We start from the raw sequence: 20317 nt of genomic DNA on the forward strand, positions 1-20317 counted from the left end.
TCAAACAGTGCTATGGTGTCCTTGGGGTATATTCCTAAAAGTGGGACAGCTGGGTCAAAAGGCAGTTTGATTTTCAGTTTTTTTGAGGAATCTCCATACTGTTTTCCACAGTGGCTGCACCAGTCTGCGTTCCCACCAGCAGTGCAGGAGGGTTCCCTTTTCTCCACATCCTCGCCAGCACTTATTCTGTGTTGTTTTGTTGATGAGCGCCATTCTGACTGGTGTAAGGTGATATCTCCTTGTGGTTTTCATTTGTATTTTTCTAATGATTAGTGATGTTGAGAATTTTTTCATATGCCTATTGGCCATCTGTATGTCCTTTTTGGAGAAGTGTCTATTCATTTCTTTTGTCCATTTTTTGATTGGATTATTTGTCTTCCTGGGGTTGAGTTTTACAAGTTCTTTATAAATTTTGGTTATTAACCCCTTATCAGATTCATTGTCAAATATATTCTCCCATTGTGTAGTTTGTCTTTTTATTCTGTTCTTATTGTCTTTAGCTGTGCAGAAGCTTTTTAGTTTGATAAAGTCCCATTTGTTTATCCTGTCTTTTATTTCACTTGCCTGTGGAGACAAATCGGCAAATATATTGCTGCAAGAGATGTCAGAGAGCTTACTGCCTATGTTTTCTTCTAAGATACTTATGGTTTGTTTTTGTTTTTTTTTTAATTTAATTTAATTTTATTTATTCATTTTTAGAGAGGAGAGAGAGACAGAGAGGAAGAGAGAGGAGAGAGAGACAGAGAGAGAGAAGGGGGGAGGAGCTGGAAGCATCAACTCCCATATGTGCCTTGACCAGGCAAGCCCAGGGTTTCGAACCGGTGACTTCAGTATTTCCAGGTCAATGCTTTATCCACTGCGCCACCACAGGTCAGGCAATAATTCTAATTTTTTTTTTAATTTATTAATTTTAGAGAGGAGAGAGAGAGAGGGAGAGAGAGAGACAGAGAGAGAGAGAGAGAGAGAGAGAGAGAGGAGAGAGAGACGGGGGAGGAGCTGGAAGCATCAACTCCCATATGTGCCTTGACCAGGCAAGCCCAGGGTTTCGAACCAGCGACCTCAGCATTTCCAGGTTGACGCTTTATCCACTGCGCCACCACAGGTCAGGCGATACTTATGGTTTTATGGCTTACATTTAAGTTTTTATCCATTCTGATTTTATTTTTATGATTGGTTTAAGTTGGTGGTCTCGTTTCATTTTTTTGCAGTTAGCTGTCCAATTTTCCCAACACCATTTGTTGAAGAGGCTGTTTTTACTCCAATGTATGCTCTTAACTCCTTTGTCAAATATCAGTTGTCCATAAAAGTGTAGGTTTATTTCTGGGTTCTCAGTTCTGATCCATTGATCTATATGCCTGTTCTTATGCCAGTACCAAGCTGTTTTGAGTACAATGACCTTGTAGTATAACTTGATATCTGGAAGTGTGATACCTCCCACTTTATTCTTCCTTTTTAAGATTGCTGAGGCTATTTGTGTTCTCTTTTGATTCCGTATAAATTTTTGGAATATGTGTTCTATATCTTTGAAGTAAGTCATTGGTATTTTAATCGGTATTGCATTGAATTTATAAATTGCTTTAAGTAATATAGACATTTTAATGATGTTTATTCTTCCTAACCATGAGCACGGTATATGCTTCCACTTGTTTGTATCTTCCCTGATTTCTTTTATCAATGTTTTATAATTTTCCGAGTACAAGTCTTTAGTCTCCCTGGTTAAATTTATTCCTAGGTACCTTATTTTTTTGGTTGCAATGGTAAAGGGGATTGATTCCTTAATTTCTCTTTCTGACAGTTCATTGTTAGTGTATAAAAATGTCTCTGATTTTTGAGTATTAATTTTATATCCTGCCACCTTGCTCAATTTATTTATCGGTCTAGTAGTTTTTTGACTGAGACTTTAGGGTTTTCTATACACAATATCATATCATCTGCAAATAATGGTAGTTTTACTTCTTCTTTTCCAATTTGGATGCCTTTTATTTCTTTTTCTTGTCTGATTGCTGTGGCTAGGACTTCCAGAACTATGTTGAATAAGAGTGGTGAAAGGGGCACCTCTGCCTTGTTCCTGATCTTAAGGGGATTGCTTTTCATTTTTGCCCACTGAGTATGATGTTGATGTGGGTCTGTCATAGATGGCCTTTATCATGTTGAGGTATGTTCCCTGTATTCTCACTTTGCTGAGAGTTTTGATCATGAATAAGTGCTGGATTTTATCAAATGCCTTTTCTGCATCTATTGAAATTATCATGTGGTTTTTCTCCTTCCTTTTGTTTATGTGATGAATCACATTGATTAATTTGCAAATATTGTACCAGCCTTGCCTCCCCAGAATAAATCCCACTTGATCATGGTGTATGATTTTTTTCATATATTGCTGGATCTGGTTTGCTAATATTTTTTGAGGATTTTAGCATCTAAATTCACCAGGGATATAGGCCTATAATTTTCTTTCTTTGTATTATCTTTGCCTGGTTTTGGAATCAGAATTATGATTGCTTCATAAAAGGAGTTTGGAAGTCTTTCTTCCTCTTGAATTTTTTGAAATAGCTTGAGAAGGATAGGAGTTAGTTTTTCTTTGAATATTTGGTAGAATTCACTTGTGAAGTCATCAGGCCCAGGACTTTTCTTTTTTGGGAGTTTTTTGATAACTGTTTCAATCTCACTGTTGTAATTGGTCTGTTTAGATTTTCTGATTCTTCCAGATTGATTTTTGAAAAATTATGTTTCAAGGAATTTGTCCATTTCATCTAGGTTGTCTAGTGTTTTGTTGTACAGTTCTTCATAGTATTTTCTTACAATATTTTGTATTTCTGTTGTGTCAGTTTTTATTTCTCCTCTCTCATTTCTAATTTTATTTATTTGAGTCCTCTCTCTTTTTTCCTTGGTGAGTCTGGTTATAGGTTCATCGATCTTGTTTACCTTTTCAAAGAACCATCTCTTGGTTTCATTGATCCTCTGTATTGTTTCTTTGGCCTCTATGTCATTTATTTCTGCTCTGATCTTTATTATTTCCTTTCTTGTACTACCTCTGGGCTTTACTTGCTGTTCCTTTTCTAGTTCTTTTAGATGTAGGGTCAAGTTGTTTATTTGAGGTTTTTCTAGCTTCTTGAGGTATACCTGTAATGCTATGAACTTCTCTCTCAGGAGTGCTTTTGCTGTGTTCCATAAATTTTGAGTTGATGTATGCTCATTATCGTTCATTTCTAGAAAATTTTAAATTTCTTCTTTGATCTCATTGTTTACCCATTCATTATTTAATAACATGCTATTTAGTTTCCACATGTTTGAGTATTTTTCAGTTTTTCTGTTGTGGTTGATTTCTAGTTTCATGCTATTGTGGTCAGAGAAAGTGCTCTATATGATTTCAATCTTCTTAAATTTTTGAGACTGCTTTTGTGCCCTAACATGTGGTCTATTCTAGAGAATGTACCATGAGCACTGGAAAAGAATGTATATTTTGCAGTTTTAGAGTGAATGGTTCTGAAGATATTTATTAAATCGAGTTGATCTAGTATGTCCTTTAAGTCTGCTGTTTCTTTGTGAATTTTCTTCCTTAAGGATATATCTAGTGATGTTAGTGGGGTATTGAAATCCCCTACAATTATAGTATTGCTATTGATCTCGCCCTTTAAATTCATCAAAGTCTGCTTTATATATTTAGGTGCTCCTATATAAGTGCGTAGATATTTATAACGGTTATAATTCCTGTTGGATTGCTCCCTTTATCATTATGTAGTGACATTTTTATCTCTAAGTATAGTCCTCGTTTTAAAGTCTATTTTGTCTGATATAAGTATTGCTACCCCAGCTTTTTTTTTATTTCTATTTGCGTGAAATATTTTTTTCCATCATTTTATCTTCAGTCTATGTGCATCTTTTGATTTAAGTTGTGTCTCTTGTAGACAGCATATGTATGGGTCCTGTTTTCTTTTTTTTTTTTTTTTCATAATTTTATTTTTTTAATGGGGCGATATCAATAAATCAGGTTACATATATTCAAAGATCAACAAGTCCAGGTTATCTTGTCTTTCAATTATGTTGCATACCCATCACCCAAAGTCAGATTATCCTCTGTCACCTTCTATCTAGTTATCTTTGTGCCCCTCCCCCTCCCCCTTTCCCTTTCCCTTTCCCTCCTCCCTGCGTAAACACCACACTCTTATCAATGTCTCTTAGTTTCACTTTTATGTCCCACCTACGTATGGAATAATGCAGTTCCTGTTTTTTTCTGATTTACTTATTTCACTTCGTATAATGTTATCAAGATCCCACCATTTTGCTGTAAATGATCCGATGTCATCATTTCTTATGACTGCGTAGTATTCCATAGTGTATATGTGCCACATCTTCTTTATCCAGTCCTCTATTGACGGGCTTTTTGGTTGTTTCCATGGCCTGGCCACTGTGAACAATGCTGCAATGAACATGGGGCTGCATGTGTCTTTACGTATCAATGTTTCTGAGTTTTTGGGGTATATACCCAGTAGAGGGATTGCTGGGTCATAAGGTAGTTCTATTTTCAGTGTTTTGAGGAACCACCATACTTTCTTCCATAATGGTTGTACTACTTTACATTCCCACCAACAGTGTATGAGGGTTCCTTTTTCTCCACAGCCTCTCCAACATTTGCTATTACCTGTCTTGTTAATAATAGCTAATCGAACAGGTGTGAGGTGGTATCTCATTTCAGTTTTGATTTGCATTTCTCTAATAACTAAAGAAGATGAGCATCTTTTCATATATCTGTTGGCCATTTGTACTTCCTCCTGGGAGAAGTGTCTGTTCATGTCCTCTTCCCATTTTTTTATTGGATTGTTTGTTTGTTTGTTGTTGAGTTTTATGAGTTCTTTGTATATTTTGGATATTAGGCCCTTATCTGAGCTGTTGTTTGAAAATATCATTTCCCATTTAGTTGGCTTTCTATTTATTTTGTTATCAGTTTCTCTTGCTCAGCAAAAACTTCTTAGTCTGATGTAGTTCCATTCATTAATTTTTGCCTTCACTTCTCTTGCCATTGGAGTCAAATTTATAAAATGCTCTTTAAAACCCAGGTCCATGAGTTTAGTACCTATGTCTTCTTCTATGTACTTAATTGTTTCAGGTCTTATGTTTAGATCTTTGATCCATTTTGAGTTAATTTTAGTACAGAGGGACAAACTGTAGTCCAGTTTCATTCTTTTGCATGTGGCTTTCCAGTTTTCCCTTTATTGAAGAGGCTTTCTTTTCTCCATTGTATGTTCTTGGCCCCTTTATCAAAAATTATTTGAGTATATATATGTGGTTTTATTTTTGGACTTTCTATTCTGTTCCATTGGTCTTAGTGTCTATTTTTCTGCCAATACCATGCTGTTTTGACTGTCGTGGCCCTATAATATAGTTTGAAGTCAGGTATTGTAATGCCCACAGCTTCACTCTTTTTCTTTAGGATTGCTTTGGCTATTCGGGGTTTTTTATAGTTCCATATAAATCTGATGATTTTTTTGCTCTATTTCTTTAAAAAATGTCATTGGAATTTTGATGGGAATTGCATTAAATTTGTATATTGCTTTGGGTAATATAGCCATCTTGATTATATTTATTCTTCCTAACCAAGAACAAGGAATATTCTTCCATCTCATTATATCTTTCTCGATTTCTCTTAATAATGGTGTATAGTTTTCATTATATAAGTCCTTTACATTCTTTGTTATGTTTATTCCTAAGTATTTTTTTTTGTTGCAATTTTGAAGGGGATTATTCTTTTGAGTTCCTTCTCAGTTGTTTCATTGTTGGCATATAGAAAGGCTATTGACTTCTGTATGTTAATTTTGTATCCTGCGACCTTACTGTATTGGCTTATTGTTTCTAGTAGTCTTTTTGTGGATTCTTTGGAGTTTTCGATGTATAGGATCATATCATCTGCAAAAAGTGATACCTTTACTTCTTCTTTTCCGATATGAATGCCTCTTATTTTTTTATATTGTGTGATTGCTCTGGCTAGAACCTCTAGTACCACATTAAATAAGAGTGGAGAGAGTGGACAACCCTGTCTTGTTCCTGATTTAAGGGGGAAAGCCTTCAGTTTAGTGCCATTTAATATGATGTTAGCTGATGGTTTATCATATATGGCCTTTATCATGTTGAGATATTTTCCTTCTATACCCATTTTGTTGAGAGTCTTAAACATAAAATTGTGTTGTATTTTATCGAAAGCCTTTTCTGCATCTATTGATAAGATCATGTGGTTTTTGTTCTTTGTTTTGTTGATATGGTGTATTACGTTAACCGTTTTACGAATGTTGAACCATCCTTGAGATTCTGGGATGAATCCCACTTGATCATGATGTATTATTTTTTAAATATGTTGTTGTATTCGATTTGCTAGTATTTTGTTTAGTATTTTAGCATCTGTATTCATTAGAGATATTGGTCTGTAGTTTTCTTTTTTTGTGCCATCCTTGCCTGGTTTTGGTATGAAGGTTATGTTGGCCTCATAAAATGTGTTTGGAAGTATTGCTTCTTCTTCAATTTTTTGGAAGACTTTCAGTAGAATAGGAACCAAGTCTTCTATGAATGTTTGATAAAATTTGCTGGTATAGCCGTCAGGGCCTGGACTTTTATTTTGGGGGAGGTTTTTAATGGTTTTTTCTATTTCTTCTCTACTAATAGGTCTGTTTAGGCTTTCTGCTTCTTTTTGACTCAGTCTAGGAAGGTTGTATTGTTCTAGGAATTTATCCATTTCTTCGAGATTGTTGAATTTAGTGGCATAAAGTTTTTCATAGTATTCTACAATAATTCTTTGTATATCTACTGTGTCCATGGTGATTTCTCCTCTTTCATTTTGGATTTTGTTTATATGAGTTCTTTCTCTTTTTTCCTTGGTAAGTCTTGCCAAGGGTTTGTCAATTTTGTTGATCTTTTCAAAGAACCAGCTCTTTGTTCTATTAATTTTTTCTATAGTTTCACTGTTCTCTATTTCATTTATTTCTGCTCTGATTTTTATTATCTCCTTTCTTCGGCTGGTTTTGGGTTGTCTTTGTTCTTCTTTTTCTAGTTCCTTAAGGTGAGAAGTTAAGTGGTTCACTTGGGCTCTCTCTTGTTTGTTCATATAGGCCTGAAGTGATATGAACTTCCCTCTTATCACTGCTTTTGCTGCATCCCATAGATTCTGATATGTCGTATTATCATTTTCATTAGTTTGTATATATCTTTTGATCTCTGCACTTATTTCTTCTTTGACCCATTCATTTTTTAAAAGTATGTTGTTTAGTTTCCACATTTTTGTGGGATTTTTTTCCTCCTTTTTGCAATTGAATTCTAGTTTCAAGGCTTTATGATCAGAAAATATGCTCGGTACAACTTCGATTTTTCTGAATTTGCTGATGTTGTGTTTGTGGCCCAACATATGGTCAATTCTTGAGAATGATCCATGTACACTGGAGAAAAATGTATACTCAGTCACTTTGGGATGAAATGTCCTGTAGATGTCTATCATATCCAGGTGCTCTAGTGTTTTGTTTAAGGCCACTATATCTTTGTTGATTCTCTGTTTTGATGACCGATCTAGAGCCGTCAGCGGTGTATTGAGGTCTCCAAGTATGATTGTATTTTTGTCAGTTTTTGTTTTAAGGTCAATAAGTAGCTGTCTTATATATTTTGGTGCTCCTTGGTTTGGTGCATATATATTAAGAATTGTTATGTCTTCTTGATTCAGTGTCCCCTTAGCCATTATGAAATGGCCATTTTTGTCTCTGAGTACTTTTCCTGTCTTGTAGTCAGCATTATCCGATATGAGTATTGCTACACCTGCTTTTTCTTGGATGTTATTTGCTTGGAGTATTGTTTTCCAGCCTTTCACTTTGAATTTGTTTTTATCCTTGTTATTTAGATGCATTTCCTGTAGGCAGCATACAGTTGGATTTTCTTTTTTAATCCATTCTGCTACTCTGTGCCTTTTTATTGGTGAGTTTAATCCGTTTACATTTAGTGTAATTATTGATACTTGTGCGTTCCCTATTGCCATTTTATAGATTGCTTTCTGTTAGTTTTGTGTCTTGTTTGATCCTTCTCTTTCGTTTTTCTATCTTTTGTTTTTATTTGGTTGTATTCCATACATCTTTCCTCTGTTGCTATCTTTTTTATCTCATGTGCTTCTGTGGTGGTTTTTTCAATGGTGGTTACCTTTAAGTAATGAAAAGGGTTCCTACCCTGTTCATTGTAGCGCACTATTTTATGAGTTTTTTGCACTCCATCGTCCTTTGCTACTGTTAATCTCCATCCTCTCCCCCCTTTCTTTTTGTTGTTGTCACAGTTTAAATTTGGTTTTATTGTGTTCTTCTTGGAGCTTTTACTTGTGGCTTTTTTTTTTTTGTTCTTTGTATCTGATTGGAGAAGCCCCTTTAGTAATTCCGGGAATGGGGGTTTTCTGATGATAAATTCCCTCATCTTTTCTGTATCTGTGAATGTTTTTATTTCTCCATATTTGAAGGATAGCTTTGATGGGTATAGTATTCGTGGCTGAAAGTTCCTCTCTTTCAGGACTTTAAATATTGCAGTCCACTCTCTTCTAGCTTGTACAGTTTCTGCTGAGAAATCTGATGATAATCTAATGGGCCTTCCTTTATATGGTGTATTCTTCTTTTCCCTGGCTGCCTTGAGAATTTTTTCTTTGCCATTGGTTTGTGCCAATTTCATTATGATGTGCCTTGGAGTAGGTTTTTGGGGTTAAGAAAACTCGGAGTTCTGTTTGCTTCATGAATTTGAGGCTTCAGTTCTTTCCACATGCTTGGGAAGTTCTCATCTATTATTTGTTTGAGTATGTTCTCCATTCCATTTTCTCTCTCTTCTCCCTCTGATATAGCTATTATTCTTATGTTATTCTTTCTGATGGAGTCAGATAATTCTTGTAGGGCTATCTCATTTTTTTTAATTTTTGAGTCTCTTTTTTCTTCTCTCTGTTGTACCTCAAGTTGTTTGTCTTCTATTTCACTAATCCTCTCTTCTATCTGGCCTGTTCTATTAGCCAAGCTTGTTACCTCGTTTTTCAGCTCGTGAATTGAGTTTTTCATCTCTGTTTGATTTGTTTTTATAGTTTCAGTTTCCTTCGACATATATTCTATGTGTTCATTGAGTTGTTTTCTGAGCTCTTTAAATTGCCTTTCTGTGTTTTCTAGTATATCTCTGAGTATTTTTAGGATTTCTATTTTGAATTCTCTGTCATTTAACTCCAAGGTTTCCTATATATTAAATTTTTTCTCCATAGATTTTTCCTCATCTATCTGTGTTACCTCTCTTTCTTTTGTATCCATGATATTCGATTTTCTCTTCCTTAATGGCATATGAGTGTGGTTTTGTTGATAGTATTAATGAGATTTAATAAAAAATAAAATGTTAAAAAAATGAAAAAGCAAAAAAAGTTGTGTTTTTTTAAATTAATAATGAAATAAAGAAAAATAAAATAAAATAAAAATTAAAAAAAGGAAATTATTCCCCCCTCCTCCTTTTTTCCTCTCCTGTCCTCTCCCCTCTTTCTTGCAAAAATCTTGTGGTGAACTGTGAATTATATTGTATTTAATAGAACAAACAATGCCTGTAATGGAGGGCCTGAATTGGGGAAAAGTAATAAAGGGGCAAGAAAAAAAATAATAAAAAAATAAAAAAATAAAAATAAAAAAAGGGGGGTATGGACCCACAAAAAGCAAATAATGAAAAAATTTGGATGAAGAATAAAATGATTTGCGTCTAGGTGTTCTTTGACTAAGAGTTATGATGAGAGGAGTAAGAGGGAAACAGGAAAATGGGGGAACAAATTAAAAAATTACTATTGTATTTAGTGGAACAAGAGCTTGTTAAAATGGAGAGCCAGGGATGGGAGCACTGCTAGTGAGTTAAAAAGGTGAAGTAAAAACCCCCCAAAATGCCACAAACATAAGTTTGAGTCCCAGATAAAATAATTTGTTTGTTATTGAGGTTTGAATGAGAGGAGACGTAAAGGAGAAAGGAAGAAACTAATATAGAGGGAGAAAAGAAAGAGAGAGAGAGAGAGAAAAAAGAGGGAACCACTAAAAGAAGAAAAAAGAATAAAAGATAGAGAGAGAGAGAGAGAGTTAAGGGTTTTGGAGTGCCACCCTCATAGAGAGAAAGGAAGAGAAGAGAAAAGATAATGGGAGATATAACACTTATGGATAGTGTAGTTCAAGGAGAGGAGAGAGTAAGACCGGTAGAGAGTTAAACGACCAAATTGGAGGAGAAAAAAAAAAATCAAGGATGAAGATAAGAGAAACAAACGAACAAATATAATAAAATGGGATAGGTTATAAAGTCTGTGGATTATTCTTGATTTTGAGAGGTTATCTTCTTGCTTTTTCTTTTCTCTCCCTCTTCCTGGTCGGTGACTCTGTACCCCGGGTTCTGCCCCTTTGGCATGCTCAGGTAGAGGTTTGCAGTTGATAAGTCTCTATGGCGATGTCATGTATTGTGCTTCAGTCTCGTTGGCAGTTGAGGCTCATTAGCATTTATAGGCTCCGACAGTGAGAGAGTCCGTGTTCCTGGAGCCTTTCTCCTAGTCTTTCCTTCCTCAATTAGTAGCCTGAGAATCCAGCTATGGGGTTGCTGCTGCCTTTGCCTGGATAGTAAGAGGCTCAAAGAGCTGGCAACTCCCCACTCTATTCCCACTCAGCACAGGGCTCTGGGTAAAGCTCAGTCAGTCAGAGCCGCTAGCATAATCAGCCGGGGCTTCCGCTCACTCAAAGACCTCTGGCTCTGCCACTCTAACCGGTAACACGGGCGGGCATGCACTTCCGGGACACTTGGAGGAATCTCTTGTTCACTATCTCCATGCGCAGACCAGGATGTTAGACCGGTAGTCTCACCCTCTGAGTGAAACCCCCCACCTGCACTGAAAAGTTCCGGCATTGGAATTGGCTCTCGCTCCGTACCCGTGTGCGGCTTTTTCAAGGCACTGGGGCGGCCTGAGACTCTGCCCTCGGCCCAAACAAAGGCCCCCGACTCTGCCCCTCCATGGTACAACACGGGCTCCCACTCCCGAGGTGCTGGGAGGAGTCTCCTGCCCACTCTCCGTGCTTGCAGACCAGGATGTGAGGCCGGAGTCTTGCCCTCTGAGTGAAACCTCCCGCCCGCACTGAAAAGTTCCAGTGTTGGAATTAGCTCTCACTCCCTCCCCATGTGCAGCTCTCCCAGGGTGCTGGGGCGGCCCGTAGGCTTTCGGCCCACACAAGGCCTCTGACTCTGCCTCTCTGTGGAGTAACACGGGCGCACCCTCCCGGGACTTTGGAAGAAATCTCTCGCCCACTATCTGCGCGCGCCAACCAGGAGATCGGGTAAAATGGCTGCCCCGCTTGTCTTTCTTTGTTCTTGGTTTGGCGCGGGTGTTAGCTTTATTGCCCGGGTCGTCACAGGAACAGTTTTTCCTTGGCTTGAATCTCTGTGCCACAGCCTGGTTCAGCCGTTTGTGCCGTGGCCTGGATCTATTCACCCCCTTTGCCCGCCTTAGTTTCTATATTCTCAGTTTCCAGTGAAAACCGCCCTGTTTAGGTTAGTGAGGAAGGCGGAGCATTTCTTACTCCCTATTTCCTTCGGGGTTTGGTTATATATTTAGCCAATTTTTCGCTCGATCATACCTTTGGGTGTATTGCGAAACATCTGGAGGCTCCAAGGATAGGTTTTTCTGTTTCTGGTTGAAGATCTTGTTGAGTTTTGGGGGAGATTTATCGGTATCACTTCCTACCCCGCCATTACTCTGACGTCATCTACCTTGTTTTCTTATCCACGAATCTACCCCATGTCTTTTGATCAGATCATTTAATCCATTTACATTTAAGGTTATTATTGATATGTAATTGTTTATTGCCATTTTATTCTTTAAAACTGTATTCCTCTTTTGCTATATTCTTTTTCTCCTTTGATCTGTTTACAACAGGACCCTTAGCATTTCTTCCAGCCTTGGTTTGGTTGTAGCAATTTCTTTGAGTTATTTTTGTCTGTAAAGCTTTTTATTTCTCCTTTACTTTTAAATGATAGCCTTCCTGGATAAAGTAGTCTTGGTTATAGGCTCTTGTTCTGCATTACTTTGAATATTTCTTGCTATTCCCTTCTGGCCCCAAGTGTTTCTTTTGAGAAGTTGGAAGTCATCCTTATGGGGGCTCCTTTGTAGGTGATGGTCTTTTTTTCTCTAGCAGCTTTTAATATTTTCTCTTTATCACTTAGCTTTGGTATTTTAATTATGATGTGTCTTGGTGTTGATTTCTTTGGATTTCTCTTAAGTGGAGTTCTCTGTGCTTCTTGAACATGTGAGATGTTTTCCTGCATTAATTTAGGGAAGTTTTCAGCTATAATATGCTTGAACAAAGTCTCTATCTCTTGTTCTTTCTCTTTTTCTTCAGGAACTCCTATAATGCGGACGTTATTTCTCTTCATGTTGTCACAGAGCTCTCTTAGAGTTTCCTCAGACTTTTTGAGTCTCTTTTCTTTTTTCTGCTCTGCTTCCGTGCCTTTATTTATCATGCCCTCTAACTCACTGATTTGATCTCCACTTCATCCATCCTGCTTTTAATTCCTTCCATTGGGTTCTTGATTTTTTTTTAATTTATTATTTTATTTTATTTTATTTATTAAATTTAATGCAGTGACATTGATAAATCAGGGTACATATGTTGAGAGAAAATATCTCTAGATTATTTTGACATTTGATTGTGCTGTATACCCCTCCCCCAAAGTTAAATTGTCTTCTGTCACCTTCTATCTGGTTTTCTTTGTGCCCCTCCCCTCCCCCAACCCCTCTCTCCTTCTTCACCCCATCCCCCATCCCCCCACCCCCCACCCCTGTTGCCATCACATTTTGTTCATGTCTCCAAGTCTCATTTTTATGTCCCTTCTATGTATGGATTCATCTTAGTTTTTTTTTCTGATTTACTTATTTCATTCCGTATAATGTTGTCAAGGTTCATCCATGTTATTATAAATGATCCGATGTCATCATTTCTTATGGCTGAGTATATATGTACCAAAGCTTTTTAATCTACTCCTCCTCTGACGGACACTTGGGCTGTTTCCAGATGTTCGCTATTGTGAACAATGCTGCCACAAACATGCGGGTGCATTTCTCCTTTTGGAGCCGTTCTATGGTGTCCTTGGGGTATATTCCTAAAAGTGGGACAGCTGGGTCAAAAGGCAGTTCGATTTTCATTTTTTTTGAGGAATCTCCATACTGTTTTCTACAGTGGCTGCACCAGTCTGCATTCCCACCAGCAGTGCAGGAGGGTTCCCTTTTCTCCACATCCTCGCCAGCACTTATTCTGTGTTGTTTTGTTGATAAGCGCCATTCTGACTGGTGTGAGGTGATATCTCATTGTGGTTTTAATTTGCATTTCTCTAATGATTAGTGATGTTGAGCATTTTTTCATATGCCTATTGGCCATCTGTATGTCCTCCTTGGAGAAGTGTCTATTCATCTCTTTTGCCCATTTTTGGATTGGGTTGTTTTCCTGGTGTTGAGTTTTACAAGTTCTTTATAAATTTTGGTTATTAACCCCTTATCAGACATATTGTCAAATATGTTCTCCCATTGTGTAGTTTGTCTTTTTATTCTGTTCTTGTTTTCTTTAGCTGTGCAAAAGCTTTTTAGTTTGATATAGTCCCATTTGTTTATCCTGTCTTTTATTTCACTTCCCTGTGGAGATAAATCAGCAAATATATTGCTGCTAGAGATGTCGGAGAGCTTACTGCCTATGTTTTCTTCTAAGATGCTTATGGTTTCACTGCCTACATTTAAGTCCTTTATCCATTTTGAGTTTATTTTTGTGAGTGGTGTAAGCTGGTGATCTAGTTTCATTTTTTTGCAGATAGATGTCCAATTTTCCCAACACCATTTGTTAAAGAGGCTGTCTTTACTCCATTGTATTTCCTTACCTCCTTTGTCAAATATCAGTTGTTCATAGAACTGTGGGTTTATTTCTGGGTTCTCTGTTCTGTTCCATTTATCTATATGCCTTTTCTTATAGAACCAGGCTGTTTTGAGTACAACGGCCTTGTAGTATAACTTGATATCAGGAAGTGTGATACCTCCCACTTTATTCTTCTTTTTTAAGATTGCTGAGGCTATTTGTTTTCTCTTTTGGTTCCGTATAAATTTTTGGAATATGTGGTCTATATCTTTGAAGTATGTCATTGGTATTTTAATTGGTATTGCATTGAATTTATAGAATGCTTTGGGTAATATAGATATTTTAATGATGTTTATTCTTCCTAACCATGAGCACGGTATATGCTTCCACTTGTTTGTATCTTCCTTGATTTCTTTTATCAATGCTTTGTAATTTTCCGAGTACAAGTCTTTAGTCTCCTTGGTTAAGTTTACTCCTAGGTACTTTATTTTTTTGGTTGTAATTGTGAAGGGGATTGTTTCCTTAATTTCTCTTTCTGACTGTTCATTGCTGGTGTATAAAAATGCCTCTGATTTCTGAGTATTGATTTTATATCCTGCCACTTTGCTGAATTCATTTATCAGGTCTAGTAGTTTTTTGACTGAGACTTTAGGGTTTTCTATATACACTATCATATCATCTGCAAATAATGATAGTTTTACTTCTTCTTTTCCAACTTGAATGCCTTTTATTTCTTCTTCTTGTCTGATTGCTGTGGCTAGGACTTCCAGGACCATGTTAAATAAGAATGGTGAAAGGGGGCACCCCTGCCTTGTTCCTGATCTTAAGGGGATTGCTTTTAATTTTTGCCCTTTGAGTATGATGTTGGCTGTGGGTTTCTCATAGATGGCTTTTATCATGTTGTGGTATGTTCCCTGTATTCCCACTTTGCTGAGAGTTTTGATCATGAATGGGTGCGGAATTTTATCAAATGCTTTTTCTGCATCTATTGAAATTATCACATGGTTTTTCTCCTTCATTTTGTTTGTGTGATGAATAACATTGATTGATTTACGAATATTGTAACAGTGTTGCCTCCCCAGAATAAGTCCCACTTAATCATGGTGTATGATTTTTTCCATATATTGTTGGATCTGGTTTGCTAATATTTTGTTTAGGATTTTAGCATCTATATTCATCAGACATATTGGCCTATAATTTTCTTTCTTTGTGTTGTCTTTGCCTGATTTTGGAATCAGAATTATGCTCGCCTCATAAAAGGAGCTTGGAAGTTTTCCTTCCTCTTGAATTTTTTGAAATAATTTGAGAAGGATAGGAGTTAGTTCTTGTTTGAATATTTGGTAGAATTCCATTGTGAAGCCATCGGGCCCCGGACTTTTCTTTGTTGGGAATTTTTTGATAACTGTTTCGATCTCCTTTGTTGTAATTGGTCTGTTTAGGTTTTCTGATTCTTCCAGATTAATTTTTGGAAGATTATATGTTTCAAGGAATTTGTCCATTTCATCTAGGTTGTCTAGTTTTTTGGCATACAGTTCTTCATAGTATTTTCTTACAATATTTTGTATTTCTGTTGTGTCAGTTGTTATTTCTCCTCTCTCATTTTTAATTTTATTTATTTGAGTCCTCTCTCTCTTTTTCTTGGTGAGTCTACTTAAAGGTTCATCAATCTTGTTTACCTTTTCAAAGAACCAGCTCCTAGTTTCATTGATCCTCTGTATTGTTTCTTTAGCCTCTATATCATGTATTTCTGCTCTGATATTTATTATTTCCTTCCTTCTACTACATTTGGGCTTTACTTGCTGTTGTTTTTCTAATTCTTTTAGATGCAGGGTTAAGTTGTTTATTTGAGCTTTTTCTAGCTTCTGAAAGTGTGCCTGTAGTGCTGTGAACTTCCCTCTCAGCACTGCTTTCGCTGTGTCCCATAAATTTTGAGTTGTTGTATGCTCATTGTCATTCATTTCTAGGAATTTTTTTATTTCTTCTTTGATCTCATTCTTAATCCATTCATTATTTAACAACCTGCTATTTAGTTTCCATATGTTTGAGAATTTTTGAGCTTTTCTGCTGTGATTCATTTCTAGTTTCATGCCATTGTGATTGGAGAAAGTGCTTGATATGATTTCAATCTTCTTAAGTTTGTTGAGAGCACTTTTGTGCCCTAACATGTGGTCTATCCTAGAGAATGTACCATGAGCACTTGAAAAGAAGGTATATTCTGCTGCTTTAGGGTGAAAGGTTCTGAAGATATCTATTAAATCGAGTTGATCTAGTGTTTCCAATAAGTCTGCTGTTTCTTTGTTAATTTTTATTCTTGGGGATCTATCTAGTGATGTTAGTGGGGTATTGAAATCCCCTACTATTATAGTATTGCTGTTGATCTCGCCCTTTAAATCTATCAAAGTCTGTTTTATATATTTGGGTGCTCCTATATTAGGTGCATAGATATTTATAATAGTTATATCTTCCTGTTGGATTACTCCCTTTATCATTATGTAGTGGCCTTCTTTATCTCTTACTATATTCTTTGTTTTAAAGTCCAATTTGTCTGACATAAGTATTGCTACCCCTGCTTTTTTTTCATTTCTGTTTGCATTAAATTATTTTTTCCATCCTTTTACCTTCAATCTATGTGTGTCTTTTGTTCTAAGGTGTGTCACTTGTAGGCAGCATATGTATGGGTCCTGTTTTCTTATCCATGCAGCTACGCTATGTCTTTTGATTGGATCATTTAATCATTTACATTTAAGGTTATTATTGATATGTAGTTGTTTATTTCCATTTTCTTCTTTAAAGGTATATTCCTTTTTTTTGCTATACTCTTTTCCCACTTTGATCTGTTTACAACAGGCCCTTTAACATTTCCTGCAGCATTGGTTTGGTTGTAATGAATTCCTTGAGTTGTTTTTTGTCTGGGAAGCTTTTTATTTCTCCTTCGATTTTAAACGATAGCCTTGCTGGATAAAGTAGTCTTGGTTGTAGGTTCTTGTTCTGCATTACTTTGAATATTTCTTGCCATTCCCTTCTGGCCTCAAGTGTTTCTGTTGAGAAGTTGGATGTCATCCTTATGGGGTCTCCTTTGTAGGTGATAACTTTTTTTTTTCTTGCAGCTTTTAATATTTTCTCTTTATCGCTTAGCTTTGGTATTTTAACTATGATGTGTCTTGGTGTTGATTTCTTTGGGTTTCTGTTTAATGGAGTTCTCTGTGCTTCTTGGACTTGTGAGAGTTTCTCTTGCATTATTTTAGGGAAATTTTCAGCTATGATATGATTGAACAACATCTCTATTCCTTGTTCCTTTTCTTCTTCTTTAGGAACCCCTATGATGCAGATGTTATTTCTCTTCATGTGGTCACAGAGTTCTCTAAGAGTTTTCTCTGACTTTTTGAGTTTCTTTTCTCTTTTCTTCTCTGCTTTCATGCCTTCATTCCAGTTGTCCTGTGACTCGCTGATTCGATCTTCTGCTCTATCTATCCTGTTTTTAATTCCTTTCATTGTGGTCTTTATTTCTGATATTGTATTTGTCATCTCTGACTGATTCATTTTTATACTTGCTATTTCTTTATTTCAGTGTTCGTAGTGACCATCCATTGTTGTTCTAAGATCCCTAAGCATTTTTACAATCATTATTTTGAACTCCGCATCTGGAAGTTTGATTATTTCCATATCACTCAGTTCATCTCCTGAAGGTTTCATTTGGATTGCACTTTTTTGTTTTTTCATTTTTGGTGTTTTGTTTGTAGAGTTGGTTGAGTCCTGGCTTGGTGTTGTCTGCCTCCAGTTTTCAGTTGTGTTATTTCTAGGTCTTCTTGGGTTGGTATCAGCTATTATTTGTAATCCACTTTCCAATTTGGGCAGCTTTGAAGTCTTGATTTGTTTGTTTTCTTAACAGGTGATAGTCTTGTTAACTGATCTCAGCAGGGGGCTTCCTTGAAACTGTATCCAGGAATGCTGTGGGTGTAACCTGAGACTCTGAAGGTCTCTTCCAGCAACTAATCTCACTGGGGGCAGGGTTTTTTCTCAGCTTCAGTAGGGGGAGGTGTATCGCAGATCTCCATGGAGACCTGAGTTACTGCCCCTCCTCCCCACTTCTTGTTTTCAGCTGTGTGTTGTTGCGCTGATTGGAGCTGGATAGATGTCCAGAGATCTCTGATCTGAAAGCACTTCAGTTCCTTTTTGTGATAGGTTCAGTCCCTCCCCCAGCTATGGCCGCCTGCAGCACAAATGAGTCAGCTTTTTTATTTCATTTCCTGCATTCCTTAGCCCCTCACAGTCTGTCCCTCTCCCTGTCCTTTCCACTTGGGAGATAAGCTGGTCTTTTCAACCCACCTCGTTCCCTGGTCACCAGGTAAGTGGCTGTGAGCAGTAGTTTCTGCTCTTTTTCCTCTGTGAAATCCTCTCGGGGCTCTCAGCCTCACCCCCCCCCCCCTCCGTTCCTGTAAGCAGAGGAGATTCCGGCACTCCTTACCGGGAGTATTGTGGCTTCCTCTTTGCTCCTTGGTTTTTGAGAGCTGTTCTTGCAGTTCAGTGTTGGTTTTTCATGCTGATTTTTCCTAAATTGATTTGTATTCCAGTTTGGTGGTGAGAGCTAGGCGTCTGTGCATCTGCCTACTTTACTGCCATCTTGGAGCTCCATGTTCTTGATTTCTGATATTGTGTTTGTCATTTCTGACTGATTCTTTTTTATGATTTCAATGTCCTTTTTTATATTTGCTATCTCTTTATTTAGTTGTTCGTAATGACCATCTATTGTTGTTCTAATATCTTTGAGCATCCTAACAATTGTTATTTTAAACTCTGCATCTGGTAATTTGGTTATATCTGATTCATTCAGGTCCCTTCCTGGGGATTTTTCTTGATTCATTTGTGTTGCATTTCTTTTCCTTCTCATTTTGTCTTTGTGAAGGAAAGTTTTGGCCACCGTAGTCCACTAGGTGTGGCCTATGTTTTCTAGGTATGGTCTGTCTGCAGGCCCACCACCCCTCTGCTGTTGCTGCCTAGGGCGTTTGGATATGGGTGTTGTCAATGCCTGCCCACTGGGGCTGTTGCTGTGGTTTCCTCCTCTCCTTCACGGGAGTCCTGTGATCATGTGCTTGGGTGTACAAGCCGTGGTGTCCTTGACCTTTGCCTTGCCTGTGTGGGTGGCATTATGCTCGGTCCTGAGGGCAGTGGCGAGCACCTTTGCTCAGCTGCGGGTTTCCGCCTGTTCCTGTGCTTTCGCCCCACCCTTGCAGGAGGAGCCCACTCATGGGATGACTGCAAGCCTTGGCTCCACAGGCCAGGTGGGACTGCATGCCCATGCTCAGTAGTGAGACTCTGCCTGTTCTGGGTTTTTGGCTCCACCCCTGTGGGAGTAGTCGGCTCTCAAGTCAAGCCACAAGCCTCGGTTCCGTGGTTCAAGGCTGTGCTCCTGTGCTCTTGCTCAAGGGCTGTTCTCCACCCCTTCTGGGGTTCCCGCTCTTCTCTCACAGGCTGTCCTCAGCTGGGCTTGGCCACTTTTGCACGCCCCCTCCTCCCCAGCCTGGCAAAACTGAGCTCACACCTGGGCCTCAGTTGTGGCCAACCAGCTTCCGCCCTTGCCGACAGAACCGCTCTTCCCTGTCCCGCCGTTGCCTGCCCTCGGGCGAGCCCTCAGCCGTGTGGGTGCAGGCGCTGCAGCTCAGACCCTAGGACTCACTACTGTAGCCCCGAAAGCTCCCTTCTTCTAAGTGACTCTGCTCTGAGTGCCACGGGAGAGCTTGTTTAGTTTGTGTCCTGCTTCCCTTTGCTGGTATTGCTGTTTCCAGGGGAAATATTCACTTCAGATTTGGGAAGTGACTCATTCCAGGGGTTAGGGTGGCTGTCTCCCAAAATTTTTCTCCCTGTGCCTCCTAGATTACTCTCTCTTCCTGCTATTCTGGTACTCTCCTCTCTCTCTCTCTCTCCTGGAGCCCCGGGTGAGTGGTTGTGAAAGAGGTGTTCTGTGTGGTCCCTTTAAGAAGAATCTTGGGTCTGAGAAATCAGTCTCTTTCTCACAAACAGTATCCTGACTTGTTTCCAGCTAAATGCTGTCCATACGCCTCTTCTAGGCTCTGTGGCTGCAGACTCAGGCTTTGTTCCTGGGGCTCAGGACCTTCCTCTCTCTGCTAAACTCACTTCTCACCACGCGAGTCTCTCCCAGCTGCTGTTTGCTCCAGGGCGCTGGGCAGCCCTCTCCACGTTTCTGCTTTTCCTACCAGTCTTGGAGTGGCTTCTTCAGTGTTCCTTGGTTGAAGAGTCCTCTTAGTTTAGTCCAAAGTTGGTTTTTCCAGATGATGGTTCTTAAAATTAGTTTGTAATCCACTTTGGTTCTGGGAGGTGGATGTTGATATGTCTGCCTACTCCAGTGCCATCTTGTCTTCTCTCAGAACAAATCTTTCATGAAATTCTGAGGAAGGAAAAGAAATTTGTGTTAGATT

At 38.1% G+C, this 20317-nt stretch overlaps 1 protein-coding gene across 1 annotated transcript in view; it reads left to right on the plus strand.

Annotated features, from left to right (window-relative positions):
• Positions 1-20317, plus strand: part of FHIT (fragile histidine triad diadenosine triphosphatase) — a 1908162-nt gene that overhangs the window by 60862 nt on the left and 1826983 nt on the right. The gene's annotated exons all lie outside the window — the stretch shown is intronic.

The sequence above is a fragment of the Saccopteryx leptura genome, chromosome 10, assembly GCF_036850995.1.
Source record: "Saccopteryx leptura isolate mSacLep1 chromosome 10, mSacLep1_pri_phased_curated, whole genome shotgun sequence".
Taxonomy (NCBI): Eukaryota; Metazoa; Chordata; class Mammalia; order Chiroptera; family Emballonuridae; genus Saccopteryx; species Saccopteryx leptura.